This window comes from Trichechus manatus, unplaced genomic scaffold (genome assembly GCF_000243295.1).
Source record: "Trichechus manatus latirostris isolate Lorelei unplaced genomic scaffold, TriManLat1.0 scaffold00029, whole genome shotgun sequence".
NCBI classification, from domain to species: domain Eukaryota; kingdom Metazoa; phylum Chordata; class Mammalia; order Sirenia; family Trichechidae; genus Trichechus; species Trichechus manatus.
Genome location: NW_004443965.1, coordinates 21,096,787 through 21,114,996, shown reverse-complemented (window position 1 = coordinate 21,114,996; position 18,210 = coordinate 21,096,787).

The window sequence follows — 18,210 nt, the reverse complement described above, 5'->3', positions numbered from 1 at the left end:
ATGCTAACCTGAAATACCCAAGTGTGGTGATTTAGGACAGCTTGCTGGGTTACATTATAGGGTACAGTTACTTCTAACAGAAACTATCTGTTCTCAGTTTATTGAGTTGTTGGAAACTTTGTTTTGCTTCATATTGCCAGTTTCTGAAAGAGGCCAGTATTTGTGAGGTTTTGGAAGTTTCCTTTGAAGTCAGCACTCCAGTAAAAACATGAACTAGATCAACTGAGAGCCCGAGAAGTTGGCCCGATGATTCACTTCTGTAGTGCTGAATTCTCAGGGGACTTTCCTCTCCTGGGAAGGCACCCACTTTTTCCCCATCTGCCTTAAAAGTTAGTGAAGGTTAATTAAATGTCATTATGTGAATTAGAAAGGCATACTATTACATATAAGTATAATTCAAACCAATCATTTTTTCATAAAAAGTAAAGAAAATAATTCTAAAAATATTTAGTAAAAAAAATGATTATACAATGAATAAATTATTAACAGTTTTTAACAATGGGTAGTAGAAATACAAATGTTAATTATTTTATTCTTTTTATTTTGGGAGGGAGATATGTTAATAACTTCAAAGAAAAACATAATCGACCACTGAAGTTCTTTCATTACCCCTGGAGCATTGTTCCCTGCAGTCAATCTATCCATCACTCATTCACGTTATGTGAAGTAAGCAGACTTTAGAATGTAATTTAAAGAACCTTAGACTTAAGGTCCAAATGGAGGACCGTTTCTCTTTGGCAACTTTTCTATCCTCCCAACATACTGTTTTGTAGCAAATAATAAAGATTTGTTAAAAGAAAAATGACCTTCTTTAAACGCATATTAATAAGAGTCAAGGGGAGCCCTGGTGGCACAGTGGTTAAGAACTCAGCTGCTGCCCAAAAGGTCAGTGGTTCAAACACAGCAGCTACTCCTTGGGAGAAAGACGTGGCAGTCTGCTTCCGTAAAGATTTACAGCCTTGGAAACCCTATGGGGCAGTTCTACTCTGTTTTATATGGTCTCTATGAGTCGGAATCAACTTGATGGCAAGGTTTTTTGTTGTTGTTTGTTTGTTTCATAAGAATCAAGTTTTCAAAACCTCAGTAAGTCCTATTTTGATCACGTGGTTTTCTACCTACCCCCAACTATCATCAAATAGATAATCAGAAAGTCATTGGAGGGTAATAACTAGAAGCGGTATTTTATTCCACGTAGGAATCTTCAACTGAGTTTCTCCACAGTTAGAACCTCAGGGAAGGTTCTCTTGCGTCTTCTATTTACCATCTTCTGGTGTTTTGATATTAATTATTTTCTCAAACTCTTTGGCATGTAATACAGACTTCACTTATCCTTTGGTCTCAACAACAATAAATAGCTCTTTGACCTATAGTCATAAAAAGCATTTCATCATTTACAAGTCAGCTTCTGGAATATTCCTAAAGTGGATACTATGGTGCCCTACCCAGATTCATCTTTAAGACCAAGGCACTCATTCCTCTAGTTGTAGGAGTGTTGGCTGCTGAAGGCTTACAATTGAGTTCCTGTTAAGGAATTGCCCCCCTCCCCCTCCAATCCCCACCCCTTCTCCCCCACACCCTCCAAAAAAACAAGCCAGTTGCCCTTAAGTCACTTCCGATTCATGGCAATCTCATGTGTGTCAGAGTAGAACCGCACTCCATAGGGTTCCTCAATGGCTGTGAACTTTTGGAAATAGATCTCGAGACCTTTCTTCCAAGGCACCCCTGGGTGGATGCAAACCATCAACTTTTCAGTTAGTAGCTGAGTAGTTAACTCTTTGCACCACCTAGGGATTCTGTTTACCTCCTAACACCCTGCCTAAGAAAGCTACCTCTTGCAAGATCCATTCCCCTCCCCCAGGGGTACTCACATCCAAAAACTGGCCCATGTGCAGTACTTGGGACAACTTCTAAGGGACATTCTAGCTCTAAACTACCCATGGAATTGATGGAGGCCTTTGTTGTTACTGCAGCACAGTTCAACTTCTCCTTCTGCCCAGCCCTCCTTCCTTCACACTCCTACAGGTATCAATTTCAAGACCACTTACCAGTAAATTTCCTACATATTAATCTCCATTTCAGAGTCAGCTTCCTAGGAAATTTGACCTGTGAGAATTCTTTTGTTACACTCAAACCACCACTTTCATTATCATTTAAAAATCTAAAATTTTGAGGATGACTTGTATATTAGTCATGGTAGGCCAACCGCTGTAACACACAATTCCAAAATGTTAGTGGCATAACCCAATAAAAATGTATTTCTTAACTCATTTTGTAGTGTGTTGCTACTTAATGAGGGAAAAGAGGCAATATGGTGATGCGAGGCTCCACATACCCAGACTCCTTCCATCTCTTGGCTCCACCCTCTTCTAAATCCTTAGAGTCCTGTCCTTCAGCTGGCAGATGAGGAAAGAAAATAGGAAGCATGCATGGGAGTTGATGGCTTGGAAGGGCACACTCAATTTTACTAAGATATCATTAACCAGAACTCAGTCGTATAACCTCATTGAGTCAAGCGAGGCTGAGGAGCACTGGCAGTCTCTGCTACACATATATAAAATACCTGCGATTCTTCAAGTCTTCCATTTTCCATGACCTGCAACAATCCTGTACCACCCCTCAACTTGTAAGGACTGAGGCATGGTCTCTCTACTTTAACAAAATTTTCAGTAGGGTTTGTTTCTTTTCTTTTCTTTTTTTTCCTGGTATCTTTAACAAATAAGGACTTCTAAGAAAAACAGAACCACAATATCACTATCCTATCTAATAAAACTCATAATAATTCATTAATATAACTATACTATATGCGCACATTTCCTTGATTGTTCCCCCGAAAGTTTTTTCTGCAGTTTTAGTTCATGGACAGTTAGTGACAGCCATGTTACTGCAATTGGCCATGTCACTGCTCCACTCAAAACTTCCCAAAATGTCTGAAGGGTTCTTCTTTTTTAGCTACTCTTATGATTTTGCCATAATTACAGCCATGCTGTAAATGAAGTTTCAGATCATAAACTACACTTTTCCTTCATGGATGATGCTTTGGGACCAGCTGGTGATTTCCTTGTGTTTTCTTTTCTGTAGGTAGTCTTCATCCATTTCCTTTGCTATCACCCTTATAGCCATAGTACTGGGGACATTCCTGCTACCATCTCTTCAGGATTAATATGATTTACAGAAAAAGCTTCCATACCTTCAGAAAAATCTATTCTTCAAAAAGATTTTCCAATCTTCAAGTTGAGCAATAAGGACATATGTTTACTCAATGATTTGTTTCAAATAGCATTTTATGTCTTCAGGTTGTAGTTGGGATATTATATAAAAATGAGGTGATTTCAAAAATAAAAACTTAAATGCCACATTTCTTTTTACATCTTTAAATGCTACACAAATAATTCCCATCAAGAGGTTAGAAAACAAACTGAAATTATTCATCTGAGCTGCTTTACATTTTTAGCATCATCTTTCCTAGTACACACTCAAATTGTAAAATGAAGCTTAATAGATTTCTGAAAATATTCCTAGAAGCTGACTTGTAATATAGCTACTAATGAGACATTCTTAAATTCTACTAAAGATTCCATATGCCTTTAACTCTGCAAAGGCCAGACAAATTCAAACCCTAACCAGAGATCCATGTACTCTATCAACACCTTTGACTGCATGACATGATACTAACACAATGTCCTCAGGACAATACTGACATCCGTAAACGCCATGGCACTTGTATTAGTTGGGAGTTTTGGTTGCAGGTAGCAGAAAATCCAACTGAAACTTCTGAAACAATGAAGTGAATTTATGGATTATGTTGCTGAAATTTCAAAAGTAGATCTGACTTCAGATGAGCTTTCATTTAGCCCAGCAGCTTAAGAAGTAGGGCAAGTATCCAGTTTCTCTCTCTCAATTTCTTGGCTCTGTTTCTTCAGTGCTGATGCTATCTATTTTCACCAGGCCCTCTCCTTGTGGTCACAAGATGGCTGTTAACAACTTTGGGGTTACTTTCTTCAGGTCCATTTTGTAGCAGAAAAGAGATAGTTTGCTTTCCCAACAATTCAAACCAATTCTGAGAATTTAGACTTTGTATCTTGTTAGCCTGGAGTGGGTCATGTTTCCATCTATTAACCAATCATGGGGTAAGGAGGATGGAATACGGTGATTGGCTTAAGCCAATCAGCGCCTACCCTTGGAGCTGTAGAAGGAGGGATCAACCACACCTAAACCGTATCATTGAGAAATTCAAGGTACTGCTAGGAAAAGAGAGGGGATTAATGGGAAGGCAGCAACAATCGTTCACTACAATATTAAATCCAAACTGACTTACTTTGGCTTTCTACTGGGATGAAGTGTAAAGTGCAATACAAACCAAAAAACCAAACTCATTCCCAACGAGTCAATTAAGACTAGTTTTTGCTTTGTATTAATTTGAACTCTGAAAGAGGTTTTAGGTGAAGTTATACTTTACTGAAATTTTATTGCAGGTAAATAATTTCTTCTCAAGATATTAAATGTGGTTGTAGAATTTCATGGTATCACCACTTGATGATAATAAACTGGAACATCAGATTCCAACAAAATTTTGTCATCTGAAGGTATGTTGTTTAACATCTTTCTCTAAATTATTAGTTATCTACAAACCTTTTCGCTTCCATCTTACCTTGTTCTTGCTTCTCAAACCACTGTGTATACCAGAAAAATTCCAGTATCCTCTAATAACAATCTTTCTGATTTTTAAGAATCAAAGTACTACATACATAGCTCTCCTTTATCCTCTATGTTTTATAAGTAATCAGATGTTATTCTTGATATTTCCTATGTCTATCTGTCCTTTTCCTCTTCCACTGCCACCCCACTAATCCAAACTTGAATAGTTTCATACCTGAACTTCTCATAAGTCTCCTAGCTGACTGTTCTGATGTAAGGCTCACCTCCCCCCAAACTATTTGGCATAATACTTCTAGATTAATATTCCTTAAATGACTATAAACCAACCAACCAACTAGTTGCCATCAAGTCGATTCCAACTCATGGTGAGCCCCTATGTGTTAGGGTAGAAATGTGCTCTGTAGGGTTTTCAATGATTGTGATCTTTTGGAAATAGATAGCCAGCCCTTTCTTCTAAAGTGCCTCTGGGTAGATTCAAATTGCCAAACTTTTGGTTAATAGCTGAACACATTAACCATTTGCACCACCCAGGGACTCCTTAAATAACTATTGTTATTGTTGTTAGGTGCCATCAAGTCAGTTCCAACTCATAGTGACCCTACATACAACAGAATGAAACAATGCCCAATCCTGTGCCATCGGTACAATCGTTGCTATGTTTGAGCCCATTGTTGCAGCCACTGTGACAATCCATCTCCTTGAGGATCTTCTTCTTTTTCACTGACCCTCTGCTCTACCAAGTAGGATATCTTTTTTCAGAGACTAGTCCCTCCTGATAACATGCCCAAAGTATGTAAGACAAAGTCTCACCATCCTCGACTCTAAGGAGCATTCTGGCTGTACTTTTTCCAAGACAGATTTGTTTGTTCTTCTGGAGGTCCATGGTATATTCAATGTTCTTTGCCAACACTATAATACAAAGTTTATCAATTCTTCTGTGGTCTTCCCTATTCATTGTCCAGCTTTCGCATGCATATGAGGTGATTGAAATTACCATGGCTTGGGCCAGGTGTACCTTAGTCCTCAAAGTGATATCTTTGCCTTTTAACACTTTAAAGAGGTCTTTTGCAGCAGATTTTCCCAGTGCAAACTTCATTTGATTTCTTGACTGCTGCTTCTATGGGCATTGATTGTGGATCCAAGTAAAATGAAATCCTTGACAACTTCAGTCTTTTCTCCATTTATCATGGTGGTGCTTATTGGTCCAGTTGTGAGGGTTTTTGTTTTCTTTATGTTGAAGTGTAATCCATACTGAAGGCTATAGTCTTTGATCTTCATCAGTAAGTGCTTCAAGTCCTCTTCACTTGCAGCAAGCAAAGAAGCAAGGTTGTGTCATCTGTGTATCACAAGTTGTTAATGAGTCTTCCTCCAATCCTGATGCCTCATTCTTCTTTATGTAGCCCAGCTTCTCAGATTATTTGCTCAGCATACAGATGGAATAAATATTGTGAAAGGATGCAACCCTGACCCACACCTTTTCTGATTTTAAACCATGCACTATCCCCTGTTCTGTTCAAATGACTGCCTCTTGGTCTATGTACAGGTTCCTTATGAGTACAATTAGGTGTTCTGGAATTCCCATTCTTCACGGTGTTATCCATAATTTGTTATGATCCACACAGTCAAAAGCCTTTACATACTCAATAAAACACAGGAAAACACCTTTCTGATATTCTCTGCTTTCAGCCAAGATCCATCTGACATCAGCAATGATATACCTCGTTCTGCTTCCACTTCTGTATCCAGCTTGAATTTCTGGAAGTTTCCTGTTGATGTACTGTTGCAACAGTTCTTGAATTATCTTTAGTAACATTTTACATGCATGTGATATTAATGATTTTGTTTGATAATTTCTACATTTTGTTGGATCAGCTTTCTTTGGAACGGGCACATATATGGATCTCTTTCAGTCAGTTGGCCAGGTAGCTGTCTTCCAAATTTCTTGGCACAGTGCTGCATTCCTTTGTTGAAATAACTATAATAACTATAGAAACTACTTATCAAGGACTTATTTTGTGCCAGGTGCTTTATAGCTCTAACATCATTTTATTTAATCATTATAAAAACTCTGTAACATAGGTATTATCCCCATTTTATGCATGAGAAAACTGAGACTTAGAAAAGTTAATAACTTGCCTAAGGCCACACACATAAGAAGCAGATATGTGAATCCAGATAAGTTATACTTCAAAGCTTGAGGTCCTTCCATCACATCATGATGCTGCTCTATGACTTCACATTTCTGTTCTCAAAGTAGTTCGTTACTAATTCCCTTATCAAAGGTAAACATCTCTGCATGGCTTTCAAGGCCTCCATCATTATATCCTACCTAAAGATTTTTACATTTTCTCCCAATGAATACTTCTCTCATCTGATCTGCTTCTTCAACCTCCCTGCTGTAAACCAGCCATGTTCACTACCCTGTATGTTTGAGAAAAAAATCTTTTTTTTTTTTTTTGGCCAGGTCTCTGAGGGATCTTTTTTTTTTAAGTTGTATTCTTTTTTTTATTGTACTTTAGATGAAAGTTTACAGAACAAATAGTTTCTCATTAGACAGTTACTACGCATATTGGTTTATGACAATGGTTAACAACCCCACGACATGTCAACATTGTCCCTTCTCAACCTTGGGTTCCCTATTACCAGCTTTCCTGTCCCCTCCTGTCTTCTAGTCCTTGTCCCTGGACTGTTGTGCCCCATTAGTCTCGTTTTGTTTTATGGGCCTATCTAATCTTTGGTTGAAGGGTGAACCTCGGGAGTGACTTCATTACTGAGCTACAAGTGTGCCCAGGGGCCATACTCTCAGGGTTTCTCCAGTTTTTGTCAGGCCAGTAAGTCTGGTCTTTTTTTGTGAGTTAAAATTTTGTCTACATTTTTCTCCAGCTCTGTCCGGGATCCTCTGTTGTGATCCCTGTCAGAGCAGTCAGTGGTGGGAGCCAGGCACCATCTAGTCGTACTGGACTCAGTCTGGTGGAGGCTGTAGTAGTTGTCCGTTAGTCCTTTGGACTACTCTTTCCCTTGTGTCTTGTTTTCTTCATTCTCCCTTGCTCCGGAAGGGGTGGGACCAGTGGAGTATATTAGATGGCTGCTCACAGTCTTTTAAGACCCCAGATGCTACTCACCAAGGTAGAATGTAGAACATTTTCTTTACAAACTGTGTTATGCCAATTGAGCTAGATGTTCCCCAAGACCATGGCCCCCACAGCCCTCCGCCCAGCAATTCAGTCCCTCAGGGAGTTAGGATGTATCTATGGAGCTTCCATGACCTTCCCTTGTACAAGTTGTGCTGGCTTTCCCTGTATTGTGTACTGTCTTACCCTTCACCAAAGTTACTACTTATCTATTATCTATTGAGTATTCCCCCCGCCGCCCCTCCCACCCCTTGTAACCAACAAAGATTGTTTCTTTCTGTGTGTAAACTGAGAAAAAAAATCTTGATTATAAAAATAATACATACTAATTTAAAGGTCAAGCAATATAAAAGTGACTAAAGTAGAAAATGGAAGTCCAGCATATTTGGAGTGAGCATTAGGGATGAAATACAATCATGGGTGTCTGAAGAAATAGTGCTTTCTACATTTTGACTGGGCTGTCCTATGTGGCATCAGAATGTTTACATCAAAGCGGCCAGATAAAAATACACCTTGTTTGCTTTCCTTTCTGCTGTCTGCCTATTTAAATCCCAGTCACCTTTCAGGGCTTAGGTGAAGTCACACCTCTTGACTCTTACTCCTTTTTAAAATATCCTCTGAACATCTTCGATGCCCATAAACAGAACACATAATTTAGCACTAGGAAATCTTCCCTGACTGTTACAGTTCTCATTTTTTTCCTCTACTCTCTACTTTGAGCTTGTACCACACAATTTAACACTTAATTACATATTGCTTGCATTGTATGCTATTGTTCCTTGTGTGTTAGGGTAGATGACAAGGATGTGGGTGGAACTGATTATGGGGACCTGGGCTAGGGCCTGGATTTACAGAGTCATAACATAGCGATAAATGCAAAGGCAGCCATGGGAACAGCTAACCCTGGGAAATTGCAGTAAACTGAGTTGTGAATTTACAGCAGGGGTCTGTAGCAAGTCCTGCAGCAGGTTTTGTACATGAGCTTGAAGTTAAAACAAAGCAGTATGTTAAGGCCAAGAATCTGGAAATCCACGAGAACGAAAGTGGGTGAGGCAGGGCATGGGCTAATAATAAAAGTGATGATGATGTATTATGATGATGATATATTATGACACATAATTGACGTGCAACATGAAAAGCATCAAAATAACATCAAAACAACATCAGAAATTGCTTAATTTTACCAAAATTGTAAATGTGCCTATCCTTTGGCTCAGAAATTTCACTTTTAGGAGGTTACGCTAAAGAACTATTCAAACAACTGTATAACATGTATGTATTCAACATTGTTAATAAAAACAAAATATAAAATGGAAACAAGCCAAATATTCATCTATACATGCTTGTTTGCTTGAAACTTCCACTAATATCCACACATACAATAGAATAATAGCCAGCAGTTAAAAAGGAGAAAGATCTATGAACACTGGCATGGAAAGAGGCCCAAAATATATTTTAAGAAGAAAGTTTCAGAACAGTATACATAGCATAATATCTTTAAATACATAAATTACAGAGGTATAATTATAGGTGCTTAATCTACTTGAAGGCAAAGGGTTTTTTTATAATGGAAATTTTCAAATGTTTTTCAAATAAAGCATCATCTCCTAATAACGCTCCTGATAAATACCAAATCACATTGAGTACATGCCAAAAATACATATTCCTGAACTTTATGCTATATATACTCAACCAGAATCTCTGGTGGGGAGGCCCAAGAATCTGGATAATAATCATCCCAGATGAACCTTGTGCCCCATAGAGTTTGAGAATTACTGCCTTAATATAGTACTTAACAGTGGCTACTCCCAGGGAGTGGGATTTGGAGGGCAAGGAGGGGTTCTTCTTTCTACTTGGAAGAATGTGTCTACAAGAAAAAAAGTTTGACAAAGTTGTTCGTAATAGGGATTTTAAAACAGTAAAAAAATTAAGACAATCCAACAATATGTGAACAAAAAATGATTTCGAAATATCATGGAGTACTAATATGGTCATTAGGAGTCTTTGTGGCATGGTGGTTAAGAGCTCAGCTGCTAACCAAAAGGTTGATGGTTCAAACCGACCAGCTATTCCACGGGAGAAAGATGTGGCAGCCTGCTTCCATAAAAATCACAGCCTTGGAAACCCTATGGGGCAGTTCCACTCTGTCCAATAGGGCAGCTATGAGTCAGAATCAACTCGATGGCAACAGGGGAATATGGCCATTAGGAGCCCTGGTGGCACAGTGGTTAAGTGCTCAGCTGCTAACCAAAAGGTCAGTGCTTTGAATGCACCAGTGCCTCCATGGGAGAAAAGACCTGGCAACCCGTTGCCTTTGAGTAGATTCCGACTTAGCACTTACAGCCTGGGAAATCCTACAGCACAGACCTACTCTGTCATATAAGGTTGTTATGAGTCAGAGTCTACTCAACGGCACACAACAATATGACCATTAAAAATTATAAGTGTGTGGATTATAAAAACTTGTTGAAAGAGTAATAAGAAACAAAGCCAAGCAAAAAAAAGAAATCGTTTAACAGAGAACTAAATCTACGATGTGAAAAACAACAACCAAATTTGTAACATACTTACGCTGTTGTAAAATATATATACTAGGTCCTAGATATGCCCCATTGATGCTACGTAAACCATATTTTCAATTTAAACAGGAAATTCAAACTGCCATGAAAGTATGTATATTTACAAAGATCAGAAAACCAAGGGATGTTTTAGTTTACTATTTATTAGAAACTTCGCTTTTTGTAAAGTTGTTTAAATTCATAACAAAATAATCAAATGCTATACCTTGGTTTATTCCTTAATATGGAGACCTTGTGGCACAGTAGTTAAGAGCTCAGCTACTAACCAAAAGCTCAACAGTTCAAATCCACCAGCTGCTGCTTGGAAACCGTATGGTAGCAGTTCTACACCGAGCTGTAGGATTGCTATGAGTCAGAATCAACTCAACGGCAATGGGTTTGGTTTTTTTTGGTTATCATTTAATAAGAAGAAATATTTCATTGAAACCCCATCCTCTCTATTTATGCCTAACTTAGAACTGAATACATTAAGCAAAAACTAACGCTGGTCATGGTTTTTAAAAAACAATCAGGACACATAGGCCAATGGAATAGAATTGAGAACCCAGAAGTAAATCCATCCATCTACTATGCGCAACTGATCTTCAACAAAGGGTCAAAGTCCATTCAATACGGAAGAAACAGTCTCTTTAACAAATGGTGTTGGCAAAACTGGATATCCATATGCAGAAAAATGAAACAGGATCCATACCTCATAGTATGCATGAAAACTAACTTAAAATGGACCAATGACCTAAATGTTACAGCTAGAACTATAAAGTTCCTGAAAGATAACATAGGGTCAAAACTAGGGGACCTAATTTTTGGCATAAATAGACTATAAACAAAATTAAAAATGCACAAATGACAGAAGATAAATTAGTTAACAGGGGCCTCCTAAAAATTAAATACTTATGCTCATTAAAAGACTTTACTGAGAGAGTAAAAAGAGAACCTACAAACTGGGAAATAATCTTTGGCAACAACTTGTGTGATAAGGGTCTAATCTCCAGAATATGTAGAAAACTTTAACTAGTCAACAACAAAAAATAAACAACCCAATTAAGAAATGGGCAAAGGATATAAACAAACACTTCACCAAAGAGGACTGTGGTGCAACGGATCACTTTTATATGGCCTTGCTCACCATGGTCTTATAACTCCCATCAAATGATCGGGTAAGAACTACGCAAATAAGGTGATTGTGACCCACCAAGAGAATTGGACAGCTTGCTAATAATGCAAATAAGATGCGTGGCACCCTTGTGGGAGTGGGACCATGCAAATAAAGTATATGGCACTCTAACAAGGGAACTGGTCAATTTTGTCATCCTGCTTAAAATGAGCCATCCCAGAGGTAGACAGGAAGGACCTCACTATCACCAATAAAGAAGAGCTGGGAGTGGAGCACATCCTTTGGACCCGGGGTCCATGTGCTGAGAATCTCCTCGATTCAGGAGGCAGAAAGCTGTTACATCGGAGACAGCACAAGATGGCAAGAAGTGGCAACAAGCGCAGCAGAGAACCAGCAGCAGCAGAATCAGGAGACCGGAGAAGACAGTGCAATGGGCTTCCCGGCCCACAAAGCAAGAAGGCTGAGTGCCTTTGGGCAGGAGGCTTGCTGGTGCAGTGGGGTACCTCCAGGCACTTGGCGGAGCTAGGCTTGCGGACAGACCCAAAGAGCTAGAGAGCTGAGCCCCTTTGGGCCAAGGCTTACTGGGAGAGTAGGGTGCCTCTGGGCACATATCAGTGGAGCTAAATTGCTTTGTAACACTTGCCTGAGCAGGACAGATTCCGGCTGGCCCAAGAGGCCTGAGGGGCCAAGCACTGAGAGGCCAAGGGCCAGGCAGAGGCCTGCCTGTGGGCACACCCAAGAAGCTGTCCTGACCGAAGAACTGTATCCTGAGTCATTCTTGATCCTGAATTGTAACCTGTTACTTCTCTGATAAACCCTAGAATTGTAAGTATTGTCTGTGAGTTCTGTGTGGCCATTGCAACAAATTTTCGAACCCAGCAGAGAAGATGAGAGTGGCACGGGAGGGACAGCTGGTGTCAGAATTGGTAAAAAGGTTGGAGAGAGGAGGTATGTCTGACCTCCGCCTCATAGGAATCAGCCTTGGGCTGTTGATGCTGGTGGCAATTCTCTCTTCCCCTCATGAAGTTAGAGAAGGTCAGACGCCTCCGACATGCCATTTTTACAAGGACGTTCAGGAGGCCGACAAATACATAAAAGATGCTTGCGATCATTAGCCATTAGAGAGATGCAAATCAAAACTACAATGAGATACCATCTCACCCCTGAATAAATGACAATGATAAAAAAAAAAAAAAGAAAACAAATGCTGGTGAGGTTAAGGGGGATTGGAACTCTTACACTTTGCTGGTAGGATTGTAAAATGGTATAACCACTATGGAAAACAGTATGGTGAGTCCTCAAAAAGCTAGAAATAGAAATACCTTATGATCTAGCAATCCTGCTCCTAGGTATATATCCTAGAGGTATAAAGCAGTGACATGAATAGACATATGCACAGCTATGTTCATTGCAGCATTATTCACAATAGCAAAAAGATGGAAACAACCAAGGCTCCATCTAAGTGCCAATCAACAGATGAATGGATAAATAAATTGTTGTACATACATACAACGGAATACTACACAACTATAAAGAATAATGAGGAGTCCACAAAACATAACATGGATGAATCTGGAGGACATTATGTTGAGTGAAATAAGTCAATCACAAAAAAACAAATATTGTATTACCCCATTATTACAAAAAGGCAAGAATAGATATACACACAGAAAGCGAAGTTCTTTGATGGTTACCAGGGATGCGAGGGAGAGGAAGGGGAGGAATTACTTTCTAGATAGTAGATATTTGCTACTTTTGGTGATGGGAGAGGCAATCCCAAATATGGTTGAAGTCAGCGCAAGACACTAAGAAGTACACAGAAAAAGGGACAATTTTGATAAATGCTACAACATATACAATTTTGTGACAACAGTAAAAGTAACCAAAAAATGTGTGTGGTTGCATAGGTAGGTATGGATGCATATATGTGTATAGGAAGGCATATGCAAGTAAATTCATGGGCATGTATAGGTGTATCTGTAGGCATATGGACATACACGTTTGTGTGTGCTGCATATACATCCACATATATAAAAAACCACATGGGGGCACAGTTACAGAGGCTTCCTAGACATAGCCAAACAACTCGTGGGATTGGTTTACTGGGTTAAAAGCCTTGGGACCATAGTCTTGGGGGACAACTTAGTCAACTGGCATAACATAGTTCACAAAAATAATGTTCTATATCCTAGTTTGGTGAATACCATCTGGGGTCTTAAAAGCTTGCAAGCGGCCATCTAAGATACAACTATTGGTCTCTACTCATATGGAGCAAAAGAGAATGAAGGAAATCAAAGGCTCAAAGAAGAAACTACGTAGTCCACAGGACTAACAGTCCACACAAACCACAGCCTCTTCTAACTTGAGCCCAGAGGAACTAGATTGCGCCTAGCTACCACTACCAACTGTTGTGACCAGGGACATAATAGAAGATCCCTGATACAATGGAAGAAAAATGTAGAACAAAACTCAAATTCCTAAAAAAGGCCAGACCTACTGGACCGACAGAGACTAGAGGAACCCACAAGACTATTGCCCTAAGATACCCTTTAAACTTGGAATTGAAGCTATTTCTGCAGGTCAGCTTTCAGCCAAATACTAGATTGGCTTATGAAATAAACGATATCACTTGTGAGTAATGTGCTCCCTTAAACAATTAACTATATGAGACCGAACGGTTAACATTTATCGAAAAGCAAAGATGAGGAGGCAAGGAAGGGAAGGGAAGCTAAATCAACAGAAACAGAACAAAAAGAATACAAATAATGAGAATGCTAACCCATTGTAAAAATTGCAACCAATGGCACAGAAGAATTTGTATAAAAATTGTTAAAGGGGAATCTAGTTTGCTGTATGGAGCCCTGGTGGTGCAGTGGTTAGGAGCTCAGCTGCTAACCAAAAGGTTGGCATTTCAAATCCATTAGCCGCTGCTTGGAAACCCTATGGGGGCAATTCTGTCCTGTACTGTAGGGTTGCTATGAGTCAGAATTGACTTGACAGAAGCGGGGTTGGTTGGTTGGGTAATTTGCTGTGTAAACTTTCATCTAAAACAGAATAAAATATTATTAAAAAGAACAACAACAAGAACAATCAGGTTGTGTAGCACACACCATCCCTTGTTTTGTTTTATATGACTGATGCTCTATGACAACTTCACAACATAGCTTTCTAAGCTCCTGAATTAATAAGAATTATTGTAAGGATATGTAAATTGCTTTTAATTTGGATACATTACTACTAATAGTGAAAAGACATTTGTTATTTATGAGTTCAAATTCATCAAATTATCAAAACTCTGGTATAAGAGAAACCTCTAGAATTCCTATAGTTGAGAGGAATTAGTCACGTAAATTAAAATTAAGGCAAATATTACATTAACAAGAATAAATATTAGGAATATTACAATGTAGATTATAATTAAATATGACATTGTATCATTTGATATTTCTGTATAGATCTAAGTCCAGTGTGGACTTTAAGGGCCTTGTACATTAGCTCTCCATCAGTAGCTTACTTTTAACACAATCCTATGCCCTGTCAAAAAGCGTAAGTGAAAGAATCATAATAAAGAAGTTGGACTGGGAAAACAATCAATCAATCAATGTCTATTTAGTGCCCAGCCGTTAAGTGGCAAATGTGTAGAAAATATTGTACTGTGAGAATTCAGGGGTAATCAATAGTTCTCAACTAGGTATATATATACCTCAGAATCTCCTGATGATTTTTTTAAAAATAATATTTTATTGTGTTTTAGGTTTAGGTTCCCATTCAACAATTTCTATATAAGTTGTTCAGTGACATTTGTTACATTCTTGACAACGCATGAACATTCTCATTATTTCCATTCTGGTTGTTCTGTTTCCATTAATCTAGTTTCCTGCCCCTTTACAGTCTCATCTTTGTTTTAAAGTAATTATTGATGCTTGGTCTCATATAGGTGATTTTTTAAAGGAGCACCATACTTAGGGGTGATATTCATTATTTTTTTGAGCCAATTTGTTATTTAACTACAAGATGACATCAGGGGTTAGTTTCGGTTCAAGGTTTGAAGAGTATTTCGGAGCAATAGTCTCAGAAACAGTTTCAGTCAGTCCAGTAGGTCTGGGTTTCTTTTTAGGAATTTGAGGTTCTGGTCCACATTTTTCTCCCAGAAACGTAATGTCTGGGGTCTTAAAAGCTTTCTAGTGGCCATCTAAGGTACAACTATTGCTCTCTACTCCCCCAGAGCAAAAAAGAAAGAAGTAAACCAAAGACTCAAGGAAGAAACTAGTCTACAAGATAAGTAGTCTACACAAACCACCACCTAATCCAATCCAAAAAGGCTCTAAAAAAAAAGTCCAGGGCAGAAAGTCGATAGTAAAGGCAAAGAAAGTTTCTGCTAACCCTACCTATTTCTCCCACTTGATCCCAGAGCCACAAACTTTGTGGAAGTAATTCAGGGTAGATCAAAAAATTGAATGGAAAAGCTTCAAATCAGAATACAAGTTATATATACTCTGAGCTAGAACTGGAGCTAAATTGTATCTCTGTTCTTCCACAAGGAACACGCAACCCGTTAAGGTGTGTGCTGACTCTGGCCTCAAATCTTACTCACTAGCTTAATGGCCTCTTCCCTGGAGTAACCCCTAAGGTTTATGTACTAATAATCCCAAGGCAGGAAGTAAAATAACAACAAACAGCAAGACATAGTAAGGAATTACAATAATTACAATTTTTTGAAATGGCTTATAAACTAAGAATTCCTAAGATAGACCAACATCAGCCTCTCTTAGTAAGATGGCTGCTGGAAATGGTTTTTTGAGCAAGGTAGAATAGACTAGAGTGGGTCAAAGAATACCAGTCGAACTGTAGAGTTCTTGCTATCCTTCTGATGTGAGGTGATGAGGGTCAAAGCCAAACTGATTACGTGGTTAATTTTATATCACTGGATATAAAATCCTGACTAATGATTGCAGGATTATAATAGAGAACTGAACTTTTTTTTTAATAAAATAGTTTTACTTTGTATTAAACTTTGTAAATTCTAAAACATTTTATTATTCGACCCTCACAAAAACTTTGTGTGGTTGGGAGAATGGAAGTTATTATTTCAGGTTGATCAAACAGGTAACTGAGATACAGAGTAGTTTAATAAACTAATTCATTCACCATTTATTGACTGCCTACTGTATGCCAGGCACTGTTCTAGTTAGGGTTGTGTATCTTGCTAATGCTTGAGCTAGAGTCAGAATCCTTGATCCACCACTGTTGATGGAAATGTAGTCACGCTGCATTCATTTATGGCTGCTCTCAGTGGGCCACTTGAATACAAAGCCCATGATCTAAGTCTTATGAATATGTATGCTTGGGCATACCAAATAACATAAGTCTTTTAGGTATGACTTGTAAAGGAAAAGTTTTTGTGTTTTGTACACTTGGCAAATGGTATGTTTCATACATTTTCATGGAGCAGGATGATGTATATATATTTAAAATATCTTTGTATATGGATTAAAAAGTCTTAATTACATGACCCACAAGTGGCAAGGTATGTGAGCAACCATGTATAAAATATAATATTTTATGAAATAATTTTAAATTTATAGCTTTATAGCTCAAAGTCTTCGCATTCTTTAAAAAAATTGCAAACAAATTAACAGATGCTTTATACATTAGTCATATAAACAGAGAATGGGCTCTATTAGACACCAATTCAAGAGTTGCTAAAACTCTTTAGATTTTAGAAAAAGATAAAAACAGCCCAGATTTCGTCAAATCCTATTCTGAAACAGGTCTTGAAGTGAAATGTACAGTAATTTCTGGAATGTAAAAGCAGAAGTTATCTTCTACATAGTCTATCCAGTGTTTTTCATAGAAATTAAGTGGCCCAAATCCACTTTAGAATGGATTTAAGAAATTTTCTTCTTTTGACAAGTCTACTGCTAATATGTGTGTAAGTTACAGATGAAGCTCGAGTCTTTTAACAATTTTTGCTAGGGTCTACTTGACTTCATTACTCATATTAGTTGAAAACTCTAGGCATGTGCATATATGCACATACGCCGCTTCCTTGTATGAATACGGAAGAGGGAAGAATTGAAACCTTTGAATTGTGGTGTTGGCGAAGAATATTGAATACACCACGGACTGCCAAAAGAACAAACAAATCTGTCTTGGAAGAAGTACAACCAGAATGCTCCTTAGAAGCAAGGATGGCGAGACTACGTCTTACATACTTCGGACGTGTTGTCAGAAGGGATCAGTCCCTGGAGAAGGACATCATGCTTGGTAGAGGGTCAGCAAAAAAAGAGGAAGACCCTCAAGGAGATGGACTGACACAGTGGCTGCAACAATGGGCTCAAGCATAACAACGATTGTGAGCATGGCCCAGGACTGGGCAGTGTTTCGTTCTGTGGTACATAGGGTCGCTGTAAGTCAGAATCGACTCTATGGCACCTAACAACACTTACATGCATCCGGTTTCTAATTTTTAAATTTTGAAACTGTGTTTTTAGTTATAACGAGATTAACAATTACTAGACAGAGTGGGGCACGAAAAGTATGTTTCCTCAACATCGAGTCCCAATACTACAAGCAAGAGTCACAGGTTTGGAGGTTTGTAACACAGTGCTGTAAACATGGCTTCCATGGTCCCTGTCCACATGGCCTTTCTGCTCTGCCAGGATAGAGTCTTGTTCGTCACATTGCTGATGTGGTCAGACTAGTCAAGTGACTCTGCAGAAAAGGCACA